This window comes from Lissotriton helveticus, chromosome 7, assembly GCF_964261635.1.
Source record: "Lissotriton helveticus chromosome 7, aLisHel1.1, whole genome shotgun sequence".
Lineage (NCBI taxonomy): Eukaryota > Metazoa > Chordata > Amphibia > Caudata > Salamandridae > Lissotriton > Lissotriton helveticus.
Genome location: NC_136068.1, coordinates 1,759,264,473 through 1,759,279,254, shown reverse-complemented (window position 1 = coordinate 1,759,279,254; position 14,782 = coordinate 1,759,264,473). Strand labels below are relative to the sequence as shown.

General features: G+C 40.8%; 1 protein-coding gene across 3 annotated transcripts in view; it reads left to right on the top strand.

Moving 5' to 3' along the window:
* LOC144770739 (chemerin-like receptor 1) overlaps nucleotides 1-14,782 on the top strand; it is a 423,466-nt gene that overhangs the window by 81,952 nt on the left and 326,732 nt on the right. The window lies entirely within an intron of this gene.

Sequence of the window (14,782 nt, the reverse complement as noted above, 5' to 3'; positions counted from 1 at the left end):
ATGTTGTGTCTGTCCTCTCCTTTTAGTACCATGGAGAGGGCAGGTGCACAGGTGTATCAAGGCAGCTATATGTATTGTTTTTTTTACTTCCCTTCATCACCATGCATACATCACATCTTGTGTTTGACTCTGCTTACATATTCATATATCTCATCAGCCATCTTTGTATTGTAGCTGACTTCTTTCAGTCTCAATGTGGACAGGGCAGGACACCTGCATGCTTTTATCATACTTGGCATGATAGAGCTGCTACAAACATCAAGCGGCCCAGGGGGATTTGGACTGGGTTCAGGCTGCCCCCCACTCACTAAACTCCTCAAATCACTGTGCCTGCCCTTACAACAAGGTGAACTGTCCCGTCTCTTAGTTATTTCAAATGTTCCCAGTAGTGGGTGTGTCTTACTCCTACTACCTGTTTCAGTGTCTCATATCACTCTCTGTTTGGATATTCATATCTAAAAACAAATGTGAGTGTGAAAACTACTTCCCTGTGCTGTTCTAATATCCTACTCTACCCTTCTCTAATGAAAAAAGGGGAGGGGGGTTGGCAACGCCTCACGGGAGTAACCACCAAGGGGGCGTGTCAAACTGGTACTCGCTTGACTCCCCGCTATATCATCATCAGCAGTTGCCAACCTTGAAAATAAAGGGGATAAAACTGTGCACAAAAGAAACTCAGTGTAGTTATGTGAGTGACCCACCTAAGTGATAATGCCTATCCTCCAAAATATGAGTTATAGGACCTACTCGGTTAAAAAGAACTGGGCTCCACTAGCACTTCCCACTTTATTCTTTGCCGTGTGCCTGTTCTAGTAAAAAACAAACATGTTTCATCGCCGTGTTATACATTACCGGCGATTTCATCAGGGTTGTTCTGGGTCAGCGTAATTCTTGCACTTATCTTATTGATTTTCTCCCTTTATTGTACCAGGTAGCCTTATGTTGTGGTGCATACCAGGCTCCCGTAGAAGCAGGGTGAGCGGAGGCCACAACAGACTGCACAAGCGACATCGACCAAAGGGCGAACACGCGAACCCACATACGGATAGAAGGGGTTCTTTTAAAAGCATTTTCTTCTACGGGAGCCTGGTATGCACCACAACATAAGGCTACCTGGTACAATAAAGGGAGAAAATCAATAAGATAAGTGCAAGAATTACGCTGACCCAGAACAACCCTGATGAAATCGCCGGTAATGTATAACGTGGCGATGAAACATGTTGGTTTTTTACTAGAACAGGCACACGGCAAAGAATAAAGTGGGAAGTGCTAGTGGAGCCCAGTTCTTTTTAACCGAGTAGGTCCTATAACTCATATTTTGGAGGATAGGCCTTATCACTTAGGTGGGTCACTCACATAACTACACTGAGTTTCTTTTGTGCACAGTTTTATCCCCTTTATTTTCAAGGTTGGCAACTGCTGATGATGATATAGCGGGGAGTCAAGCGAGTACCAGTTTGACACGCCCCCTTGGTGGTTACTCCCGTGAAGCGTTGCCAACCCCCCTCCCCTTTTTTCATTAGAGAAGGGTAGAGTAGGATATTAGAACAGCACAGGGAAGTAGTTTTCACACACACATTTGTTTTTAGATATGAATATCCAAACAGAGAGTGATATGAGACACTGAAACAGGTAGTAGGAGTAAGACACACCCACTACTGGGAACATTTGAAATAACTAAGAGACGGGACAGTTCACCCTGTTGTAAGGGCAGGCACAGTGATTTGAGGAATGATAGAGCTGCTACCAGCAATACCCACTGTTACCAATTAATTAAAATATAGAGCGTGGGCTTTGGCTTCACCGAAAGGAGAATCCTTCTCTCACCTCATGCTATTGGCTGCTTGGTGTATTATTTCACCTCTTATGGAGGGCATGCATTACAGTGCATGAGAGACTATTCTATTTATTTATTTCTAGATGTTCTTGTATAGTGCACTGTCTCTAATTTCAACATGAGAGATTTCTAGATTGTCTTCCTAGTAGGGGCACTCCATTGACAGCCAGGTTTTTAGTAGCTTTCTGAAAATAAAGAGAGTTTGTTCTGCCCACATGTGTGGAGGTAGGGGTTTAGTATCTCAGATCAAGAACAAAGAAGAGTCTGCCACCTCATTTTTTATTTTTACTGCAAACTCGTTGTTGGCAAATCTGAGACAGAGTGGGCGAATGTATTTCAGTAAGTTTTGAGAAATACATTTAGGATTATTTCCACAATGTGTAATAGGGGAGCAGATACTGATATTCATGACATGATTTTGGCTACTGGAAGCCAATGAAGGTATTTGATGTAGTCAGAGTTGTGATTCAAATTTTGAGATCCAATAAAATCTCCATAGTAGCATGGACCATACCTTTTAGGAAGAGCCAAGCAAATAGAGTAACAAAACGTACATTTGGATTAGATGTAGGCCTCAGTATTCTTGATTTTGTGCTAGAAGGATAAGAAAGGAATATCATTTTCTGAATTCTGAGGTAGTTAAAGCAGCAATTCATAACTGTTGCAATTTGAGATTCCATGGACAGTGTGAATATACAATTATGCCTAAATTTCAAACTGCTGTTGATGGTTTGGGAAAATTTCCCATCAATGATGGCCACAGGCCCTTTTCCAATGTAGATATTTTGTAAAAGACTAGGAGGGCTTCAGTTCAAGTTATGCCACTTATGTTTATGTACCAGGTTGAGGATAACCAGAGGATCACTAGGACCAGCAGGTATTATCAACATAATGGCATGTCATCTGCATAATAACTATTGTTAACGTAAAAACTTTAAGGCAGATGTGCATAAGACCAGAGCTAGAGCTTGACAAATAATAGCGAGTGTACCGAGCCGTGTGGCACTCCCCATAGTAAAGTTTTAGAAGGGGAAGCAAACTCCACTTATTGGACAAATTGGGATACGCCTGTTACGAAAGAAAATAGCTATTTTAAAATGGTGCCACCCATAGTCATGTTATTGAGGCACTGAAGAAAAATGAGGCAGTCACTGATGTTAAACTCAGTAGAGAAACCCAAAAGGATTGGGGTACCCTTGCCACCTTCTTCAGCCATCATCCGAATATCATCTGAAGTTTGCTTGCCTTGGCCAATAGTAGATTGTTTGGTTAAACAAAGCTTTGTAGCTGGGAGTTGACTGTCTTTTCTAAATGTTTGGACAGAAAATGCAGTAAAGAGATTGGTCTAAAGGACGAACACTCATTATGGCCTAGAGATAGTTTTAGTAACAATTGGTGGCACGTTTCAACATATTTGACACCTGCCCACTGGACAAGAAAACATTAAATATTTCACAAACAATTGGGGTATTATTTGTTCTTTAATTTGTGTCCAAAATGAGCATGGGGTAGGATATTCTAGAAAATAGTGGGTTGAATATTAATAAGGTTTTCATATTTTTGCTTGCATAATAGGTTAAATTCAGTTAGCTATGGGAGCACAACCATCAAGTCCTGTCTTTCTGTCAATTCAAGTTTGGTACTGTTTAGATCCACTCTTTATTTTAACGGAAAAGAAGTTGGATAAATCAATAAGGGGCATATTATCAAGAACGGAGTTAAAAATTATCGCGGTAGAAAACTGCAGCTAAGCCGGCGATAATGGGATTGATAATATGCCCTTGAGAATTCCAATAGAAGTCCATGTTCTGGTGTGAACATGGGATTCTATTGGAATTCTCCGGGGCATATTATCAAGCCCTTTATCGCCGCTTTAGCTGCATTTTTCTGCCACTAAACCGGCGATAATTTTAACACCGTTCTTGATAATTTGCCCCTAAGATCTTTGGATTCAATGATATCCTTGTTTGAAAGTTGAAAGCAGAGTGTTCAGTGAGTTGATAGGAATATATAGTTCTTTAGCGGTGTTAGAGGCATGGAGGGTTTTTAGCAATATTATACTTTTTTTGTATTCTAATCTTCGAATTAAATTTATTCAGGTGTGTGATGTAATTCTCTTTACCGGTACAATTTTGTCTGCTGAGCCAAAGTTTTCCAAGTTTTATTAATAACAGCTTTTTTTTTCATTGCTGAAGTGTAGCATTTACAACCAGCACGGTTGAAGCTAATGTTTATGTGTATGGTACTACGGGGCATATTATCAAGAACGGATTTAAAAATTATCTGCGGTTTAGCGGCAGAAAACTGCCGCTAAAGCGGCAATAATGGGCTTGATAATATGCCATTGAGAATTCTAATGAAAGCCCATGTTCTGTTGTGAACATGGGCTTCTATTGGAATTCTCCAGGGCACATTATCAAGCCCATATTTGCCGCTTTAGTGGCAGTTTTCTGCCGCTAAACTGGCGATAATTTTAACGCCATTCTTGATAATATGCCCCCAAGTTCATACAGAATGATGATCAATTTAGAATAGAAATATCTGCTGGTGCTGTGGTGTCGAAAGGTTTAGGGAATGTAGTAGAAGGGTTCTGAATGCCCAATAGTTTTTGACCAACAGAATTAAGTTGAATTTTGATCTAAGTTTCAGTTTTTTTTAAAATAATTTTATTTTATTAGCGATATTTATATTTAACATTTTAAAAGTTGTAAAATTGTGGTCTTACAGGAGAATTTTTACAGATGCTGTACACGACATGATGCTGATGTTTGCAAAGATTAAATTAAGCTGATAACTGCCTTCCACTTGGGGCTGTTAATGTGTTTGTTAAAAAGTTTCGTTAATTTAAAAAGTCTTCTAGATCATTAGGGTCTTCTGTCCAAGAATTAAAATCTCCTAGTAGTCTCTTAAATCATGATTGAGTAGATATCTTACCTCTTCTAAACAAGCCAAAAACTCCCTGAAGAGGTTAGCGGGATGGTAGAATATAGACGCATGTAACGGTTTTATTACATGCTAGTAAAAGGGTTTTGATTCAATGAAATTGGAGGATGCTAGGGAGAAGTAATAATTAATGTGCCCTTAAAAAGCACTATGGGTCCAGCTCTCTTCTTTCTGAATGTCTATGGATTTATATTCTATAGGAAAAAGGTCTTTGATTATTGGGTCACAGTTGGAAGATAGCCAGACTGTAAATGGAGGTTCGATTGGTGCCAGGAGTGTTAATCGAATTTATATTTCTATAAATCTCACATTATAGAGGCCTGCAAACCAGTAAATATTTGTGAACAAGAAGTAAGGTTCATCACTGCTGAATTTCAGTCTGTGTTTTCCAGTGGATTCAAAGGTCATATGTTTTCATTTCTAAGTCAGGTTTTGCATTCCTTTTTCAACACATAATTACTCCAAAAAAGAAAAGGGCCAAGGGAACTCACCAAAATAGACTAGTTGGCTTAGATTCAGATTGAAACAGACAGTGTGGCTGATTGCTGGCTGTGTTCCGGCATCGATGGACACAGAGGGGCTTGCGTAACGTCCATCCCCAGCCATTGGCACATAACTTTCATGTGAGAGTAGGTAGTATTGTCACTGGCCTCATTTAGGGGCACAGATACAAGAAAATATTGCAGCGTGGTGCCTCAAACCATCTTGCTGCGCCGAGCTGCGTCATAAGGAAAGCAAAGGGATGCATCATATTTACAACAAGACAATGCATCCCTGTGCTTTCCTTTGTGCTGGCGCACAGTTGGGTGCCTAGCGTCAACGCAGGCCTCCTTGCGCAAAAACAATCAATGATAGTGTTTTCCTCCTTTTATGTGTGCTGCACAATTAACCCCTTGCGTGTGGGAGCACTACCTCCCTAGTGCTGCCGTTGGCCAATGGCCGACGGAGCCCCGCCCACCCTTTAGAACGCCCGCACCACGGCGGAAAAAACGCCGCGGTTAAGGCGTTAAGCACAAATAAAATGAGCAACACATTCAGAAAAATAAAGGAATTTCTCCTCTTTGCCCCACTTTAATACCTCGAGGCATTAGAATCTGACGCATTCTCAGGTTTATGAAACCTTGTAAATCAGGGAATGCTTCAAAATCCTTAGGTGTTGCGTGGGAACACCCACAGCAACACTCATTGAAAGCCCCTTCACACAGATTAATGCGTGAATGGGAGTCATATTTATAAGGTCATGAAAAGCCACGCAGGGTGGCTTTGCATAGCCTGGTAAATATGGCTCAGCATTTTGCACCACTGAAACTCCAGTGGCACATGAGCCTTGTAAATATGTAGCTTAGAGTCAGTGTTTTAAATAGACTTGTACTCACTGGTACCGAGTACTATCACTTTATTTTTTCTCTCTCCAGTACCAGGACCTCTCCTCGGGCAAGGAGAGTAATGGTACTCATAGGGTCCTAGCTTGAACACCGTTGGTGCTATGCTCAGGAACTTTTCCTTGGCAACACATTCTGCACGGGTTAAAGTGTGCCTTTCAAACCTAGATACATCCTTGGCTGAGCTGTTACAAAAGCACCAGAACAGCAGCTTATCTCCAGTAGAACACGGCGAACAATGGGTGCCACTCTGCAAGTTATAAGAGAAGGAATATGGTTGCAGGGTGTTTCCTTTATCTTTTAGAGGGGGTCAAAAGGTTACCATAAAACCTATTGGGCGAAGGCGTACAATGCATTGTTCAGGGCAATCAGCTTTTTAGCATGCCCATTGTTTTAAACGCCCGCAAATCTTCGCCCATCAGCAACATAAATTAAAAGTTTTTGCGTAATGGAAAATTCCTCTCCACCCATTTCCATGAGTAACCTCAAAGAAAAAAAATGACATTAAATGCAAAATAAATGTTTTTTTTACTTTTTACAAGTGGCAAGTTCTTGCTTCAGATGGAAAACCAGACCTAAACCAATTGCAACAGTAGGCTCGATGGTAGGTGTGACACTTTCATCCAGTTCTGGATTTTGGCTGGCAAACCTTTGCATGCTGGGATTGTAGTTTCTTTTTCTCGTTCTCAGTAAGCGATTTTAAAAATACAGGAGCAGATTGACAAGCCGCTTGCGCCACCGGTGCGTCACGTTGCATGTTGAACCGGCGGCGCAACCTGCTGCATGATATTTACAAACACACGTAAAGCCACCCTGCTAGGCTTTACCTGTGCTTGTACATATCACCCCTTTTCATGCAACACTTTGCTTGTTAGGGGCCTGACATGGGTGTTGCTGTGGGTGCTACCACGCAACACACATGCCCACTGATGCATTTCTAGATTTACAAGCAATCGTAAATCTGGAAATATGTCAGAATGCTACGCCACCCCAGGGGAGCCGTAGCGAGGGGCAAAAAGTAGAAATGTTTTCATTTCTGTTCGTTTTTTCCCTCTTTCAGTACGTGATGCCTTCTACAGCACGCATTGGAAGAGGAAATCACCTCAAGTGCCCCTTCCTGCACAAAACAATCTCCCCACAATGCAGGCATGGCAGCGGTTTGTGCACCAGCACAGGGAAAAGCACAGAGATTGAACATTTTGTTGTAAATATGTCGCATTCCTGTGCATCGAAAATGACGCAGCGCGGTGCAGTAAAATGACTTGCGGCACTGCGTTTGTTTCTTGTAAATCTGCCCCACAATGTGTATATTGCAGAAACCAGGAATAGATTGAACATGCCACATAACATGGTGCACTTGGGAACTAGCAATCCCTACTCACATCATTTATGGGAATATGGAATCATGTCCGTGCACTGCTTTTCTGGTGTAGACTCTATGCATTCATCTAGGCTGTCAGTGAATCCTTCTATCTCTGGCATCTGTTTGGATAAAATATAAGGCCCATGGTGGCAGTCTATGCATCTTCCACACTAGAGGCCCTGCTGAAGCTTGAAGTGAAATTATTATGCAGAAATCTAAACTTAAATCAATCTATTCATGAATTAAAAATAACTGCAGCACTAGTATTGATTCCTTGGTGTGCTATTTATTGATTAGCATCTGTTATAGAACTGTAAACTTGGGTGATTTGCAGCAGCCAAATCACCTCCTGAGTATATCTGCTCCAAGGAGACACATCTCTGGCTGTCTCTGAAAATGTTTCAAAGTGTAAATATGCACATTGCACAAAGTGTGACCCCAGGCTTGGTGCTTTATCTGTTAAACGTTTTTAGAGCCTCCCATGTCCGGCAGTGCGTCTAAAAGAGAATGTGTGAGAGCTAGAAAGTAAAAGTAATAAGTGTGTGAGGATACTAGCATGGGTATGACTGTAAGAATATAAAGTGGCACGTGTGTGTTTGTGTGAACCTAAATGTGATTCAGAGAGTATGAAAGGGGCGTTTAAGTGTGTGAGGGGGCGAGTGTGTGTGAAAGGGAGCAAGTGTATTTAGACTTTTTTCAGCGTGTAGGGAATGGGTATTAACAGTCCGTTTCTGTTTTTGCTAGAGAAAAAATTGTGATTTTGTGATGTTGTGTGATGATTTTATGTATTTTGTGAATTTCTTTAAAAAAATGCCAACTTTGTGAATAAATGACGCAGCAGGTTTACTAGTCAGAAGACAAATAAACGGCGAGGAAGCAATCTTTTGTAGAGCATGCCACCTGAAGAAGTGAGACTACGATCTCACCATATAGTTTTTTCTTTCAATGGAATTTTACATTGATTTGAGAATGGTAACACAATTTTGATTTTAAAAAATGGATCAATATAGATATAGTGCACTGCGTTTTGCGTTTACCTAACAATGTCAATGCAGTCTTGTGAATATATTTGAAATCATTGGGGATGGGAAGATGGACATTTTTAAATGTTCTGCCTGTCACATATTCTGCGTGACAACACCACTAAGGATTGTCTAGCTATCCATTATTGTTACCCACATTTTTACACAAAGGGGTTCAAATGTTGTTAGGTTGAGCCTCCTTTAAATTACATAGCAGGACTCAAAGTACTGGAATTTTATCTAATAATAGTAAACAAGTTGGTTTAAAGTCGTATAATGAACAATGTAGGTGAATGCTTAGCATATTTTTCGAAAAATTGATTATTTGCAGAGTTTTTCCTTGAATGTACTGGCCTTTTGTGTTGTAGTTGTTGCACCACATTTTTGGCACAAGTACGATTAAAAACATGTTTCCAGATTTACTGAACCACACAAATCAAAATTTGCATATATTAGCATGGGAGTTTACTCAGAAAGTAATGCCTCGCGCTGCGTGGCATTACTGTGCGTCTGGGATGCGTTAGGTGGGTGGAGCATGAGCATTCCTGTGCATCCACCCAAGTATTTTGAGAAAAACCCAGATTTAACAAAGTCCGTAAATCTGGGCTGGCGTCAAAATGATGCACCTATCCGAGGCTGGTGTAACAAAGAGAATGTTCTTTATTTCTCCTTGTTACTTCCTTTTTTGCATTTTGTGCTGGAAGATATTCTTTTGTGCAAAAAAGGCTAGCGCATGTGCCCTGCACAAGGAGAGCGATCAATAACGTAAATGATGCCTAGGAAATAATAATCCACTCAATCAAATGGTAGAGATACAACAAATTATCTCTTCCTACTTAGATTTGATCTCTTCTAAAAAAATCTGTATCTTCTAATCCTCTTCAATCAATGGCAACCCCGAAAGAGTTATAAAAAACCAAGCTTTTTTTGTTTATTTAGCATCTTCTTCAAAAAATGAATATATTTAGTTTTTTCTTCTTTTTTCTAAACTTATATATATATATACACAACAAATACATATATACATATTACCTACTGGCGCGGTCGCCAGTAGGTAGTTATAGTTAGGATTGTTTTCCATAGGAAATCCGCAACATTCTATTGGGAATAACTTTGGCTTCGGTGGACGAATCTTCGCGGATTTCTCAAAGAAGATGGCCCCCTCCGCTCTGCTCCTTCCCTGAAAGTTTGGGGGGATTTGTCAAGCGGGGGTCGAGATAAAAGGGGGGTCCCAAAACGTGTTTTCCCCATGTTAATTTCCATAGGGCGGTTGGACTCACTTTTAGCCCGAACGGCTGAATGGATTTCCACCAAACTTGGCAAAATTGTAGGGACTGGTAGCCCGATGTGCCTTTGCTATGTCTCAAGATATGTGCTCCAGTGGATTTTGAGTAATTTAGGTTCAAAAATATATATATATCTGTAAGCGCGCCCCGGTATGCGCACCGGGGCGCGCACCAGCGCGCTACGCGAGTACGCGAGCGGAAAGCTGATTGGCTCTCGGGTGTCTGTCAACATTCCAAACAGTCCGGAGCGGCCGCCATCTTGTGTCTCGGTAGGATCGAGACACAAGAGGTGGCAAAAACAAAGGGGGAAATGACCAAAAGGGGGCAGGGTAGACCCCCCTGACCCCCTAGGTTTGATGTGGGGGCCATAAAAGGGCCCCGCGGGGCAAAAAAAAATGTTGGTTTTTTTTCGATTTGCGCGGGGGAGCGCCCGGTACGCGCACCGGGGAGCGTACCGGGGAGCGTACTATGGGGAAAAAAGAATGACAGATTTTGAAAAAAAATTAGCATTTTTTTTATAAATTGGAGGTAGTTCTAAAAAGAACTGTTTTTTTTATTCTTTTTGTTGTTTTATATTTTTTTATTGTTTTTTTGATTTTTTTTTACTTTTTTTGGCTTTTATGAACAATTTAATATTTTTTTTGTAATTTTTATGGGGACAAACAAAAAACAGGGAATTGTAAACGGCTCAATTGGAGCAAAAAAAAACAAGAAAAAATTAAGGCTTCTTTTTGCACTTTTGGTTGTCTCCAGCACGGTTAATCAATTTGATGCTTTGTTCACCATAAGAAATTGTAGTTCCACAAAATATGCAAACAATTTTAAAATCTCCAAACTGGGTTTCGATGTTTGGGACCATCTCCCTTGCCTCTGGACCCGATGGAGTGGGTTTTTTGCTTGTGGAGGTGCTGGCAGAAGATTGAGGAGGGTTTCTGGTTAGTTCTCTCACCTCTGCCGCAGAATAGTTGTTGGGATGCCTTCGTTGCATGTGCCGAATCATGGTATTATTACCAAAAGAGTACTTTTTCGCAGGGTTCCCCCTGGAAAGTTCAGTGCCACATATCAGACTTGTCACTTTCGGAGCATTGACTTTCTTTAGGCCCCTTGGGATTTTGAAAAACTCCCACACAATGTGCTCTCTTGGTTTATAAGGGGGATTGTCTTCAGGCAGGAACCTCCTCTCCTCCTCCTCCTCCTCCTCCTCTTCTTCTTCACCACCAATGTGGTGTTGTGGTGGTCCTTGTGGTGGTGGTGGTGGTGGTGGTGGTGGTGGTGGTGCAGATGCTCCTGCTGCTGCTGCTACTGTAGCCATTTCTCAATGAATGGAAACAGGTCTTCCTCACTCAAAGAACAAAGTGAGAATGAGGAAAAAAGGTGGGGGCTTTCATCATTTGGAAAACAAAACTGTTCTGAACCAATGAAAAGTGTTATTTTCAGGTCACATGACCCGGGCTTTCATCATTTGGAAAACAAAACTGTTCTGAACCAATGAAAAGTGTTATTTTCAGGTCACATGACCCGACGCGCTTACGCTAGGCACCCGGGGGCGCGCCCCGGGGCGCGTAGCGTTAGCACGTCGGGGCGCGCCCAGGGACGTTTACGTTGCGCAATCGTATGCGCTCGGGCGCTTCCGGGTGCGCTTACGCCGTGCGTCATAAGACGCATCACGCGGTAACGCGATACGTCACGATGATGTTTTCGTTTGCGGAAATAGCGCTATCGGGACGCTCACCGGTACGCGCACCGGGGCGCGCCGAAAGACTGCGCTTACCGGTGAGCGCCCCGGTAAGCGCATCGGGAGCGCCCCAAAGCAAAAAAATAAAAATAAAAATAAAAACATGAACAATATACATAAAAAAAATAGTATTACATAAATATACAATATAGGATTCATTATAACAAATATTATATTTCATAGCTATAGAATTTTGCTATTAAAACACCTTTGAAATTCACTGAAAAAACCATAGGTTTCACACCAGTTATAGTTAGGAATTAGCATTTAAAAAATCTAATAAATTCACTGAAAAAACCATAGGTTTCACACCAGTTATAGTTAGCTGGAAATTTTACTCACATAAAACCATTGAAATTCCCACGTTATAGTTAGTTGGACTCACTATAACTTGCGCGTGCAATGCACTGCTGATGATGTCACATACTACATTACTCATGACATGGTCAGTGACATCACTCATGACATCACTGATGACACCATCCTTGTGACAGAGTGACAGACTCACTGTAATGTAACCCTTGAAACACATATTCAAAAATAGAAACTAAAATTTTCAAAAAAAATGGAGATACCCATACCAGTTACAACAACCAATTCAGTAATTCCACCATCTATATACACACCCACTCATTCACCAACAGTTCTATATAGTCACTCATACATATACCCACTCATCATATGTAGTAATACACCTATACATCCTGTTACACACCGACAGTCATCCAAAAGTTACTCGCACACATACTCACACATGCAAATAAACTATTGAACATCCATTTATTTGCATATACAGCTATACACACACTACCACTTTACTTCTAAGGAAACTTACACATACTTAGTCTCTTAAACAATCACTTATAGAAACACATACTAATTTAAACAGGAACTCTTACAATCTTTCACTCTCACATATACTCACTTATATACATCAATACTCACATATACTAGATTAAAACATATGTAGTTACTGATAAAGACACTAGTGAGACAGTCATTCACTCACTAACACACACATATACACACTCATCCACCCATACAGTCCTGCACATATGCTGTCTTCAAAACACATACAAATAGTGAGTCAGTCATTGATGCATTTATGTGCTAAGTAATACCCCCACTAAACATACAGACACTCATACTGATACTAAAAAAATAATAACCCATATACACACACATGTAGCTACTCACCAACCCATGCAGCCACTTATACACAAAGTGAAACACTGATACATATATTTAAATATTTAAACATTACTCGCTAATATATATGTATTCACTAAGATACACTTAATAAGCCAGTTAACCAATCAATTTTTTTTTAAAACAGCCATTTAGACACTTATTTAAACATATATTCTTCCATCGACCTTTATATATACACATATATAAAACATATTTATTTTTAAGAAAGACACACATTCACTGGATGGTGTCATCAGTGATGTCATGAGTGATGTCACTGACCATGTCATGAGTAATGTAATATGTGACATCATCAGCAGTGCATTGCACGCACAAGTTATAGTGAGTCCAACTAACTATAACGTGGGAATTTCAATGGTTTTATGCGAGTAAAATTTCCAGCTAACTATAACTGGTGTGAAACCTATGGTTTTTTTCAGTAAATATATATATACATAACCAATATACTCAATACAATCAAAAAATATATACACACACCATATTTACACTGTTGACAGACTAACACATATTTTTTGAACCATTATATGTCTTCGCCCTTATTTTTCAACAGAAGGATGCTTCCAAACCATGTACAACAAAAGACATTCCTTTCAAAAAAAAGATCACCATGGAATAACAGGAGTATATGAGGTATGTTACTTAAACCTCCATTATTTATGCACTCCTTCTAATTTTCATTTACACATTCATAATTTTTGATGGTGCCTTCAACAAAAGTGTTGAGAGCATAAGTGTGCCATATCCTAGTAAATATGGCACATTTCAGCTCTTTCCCGTTCATGCAATGCAATGCAGCAAGTTCCCTTCTTGTGTTGCACTGCGTGGAAGGTTAGTAAATGTGGGCCCTGGTCTTTTTTTTCATTTTTGATTACTTCACCCAGTTCACTCTGCAGACAGGCTAGTCCGCTTAGTGATGAACCTCAAAGAGACAATTTAGTTTTATCTAAAGGATTTAACAGATAGAAGAGCAGGAAACTCAAATGTTGCAGCAAGCCAGCCCTGATGGCCACGTGGAATGGGGGGAGGGGGTGGAGGTGAGTGGGGCACTGAGTTAAAGCTGAGTTGAAAGCTGCAGCTCTGCCCACATGTTCCTACCCATGGGTAGAAGAGTACCGGTGGTGTAGCAAGTGTGCCTGTGGCGCTAACGCACACATGGGAATGGGCCCCTCTATTGCCATCCATATTTGGGATACCAAGGGCCTATTAAGCAAATCTATGTAACTATACCTGCTGCTCCTGGGAGAAGATGGGTCGTTACGGCCAGAGCTGCCGCTTGGTACTGTGGAACCAGTCTACCAGCCTCTGCTCAACATCCTGTGATTCAGGGCAAATCACTTAATTTACCTATGCCTAAAAATAAAAAATGAATATGATCTTGTGTAACATAACTGGTACTCATATGAACCTCTCTAATGTCCTTGGGCCAAGTTTGTGTTCTATAAAACTCCCAAAATAAATTAAAACCAAAATACCTGCACCGCTAGAGAAGACACCATCAAGGAAAGCGGACAGCAGCAACCTCCTAGCAGCGATGTTATGGTATGTCGCTGCTTTTTATGTAATGCGATGTTGCTGGTATCTAGGGTACTTTATGTAGGGGCTGTCTTATGTTCTCTGATAGGCAACTGCTGGTTATGTTATGGTGGCGTTATGTAATGCAGATACATGTTTGGCTTGTTTATACATCTATTTAGCACAATTTATTTCTTGTCTGTGACCCAAAAACAAACATTTTAGGAGTCAAGTGACAACTTATTTGCAGGCCCTGCTCATTGTGAATTCTATGTCTTGCCCACTTCTTGTCTTACCCAGAGACAGGAGAGCAGGTAGCAGTGGCAGCTCCTCCATAATGGCGGAGCAGCCTCGCCTCACTACAGATGAAAAAGAAAATGATAATAAAACAATTTTATTATCGTTTTACTTTTCATTGACAGATGATGCTGCCGAGTCTAGGGCGGGGAAGTGCGGGGTTATCCTCTGTGGACAGACAGCAGGACTGTAA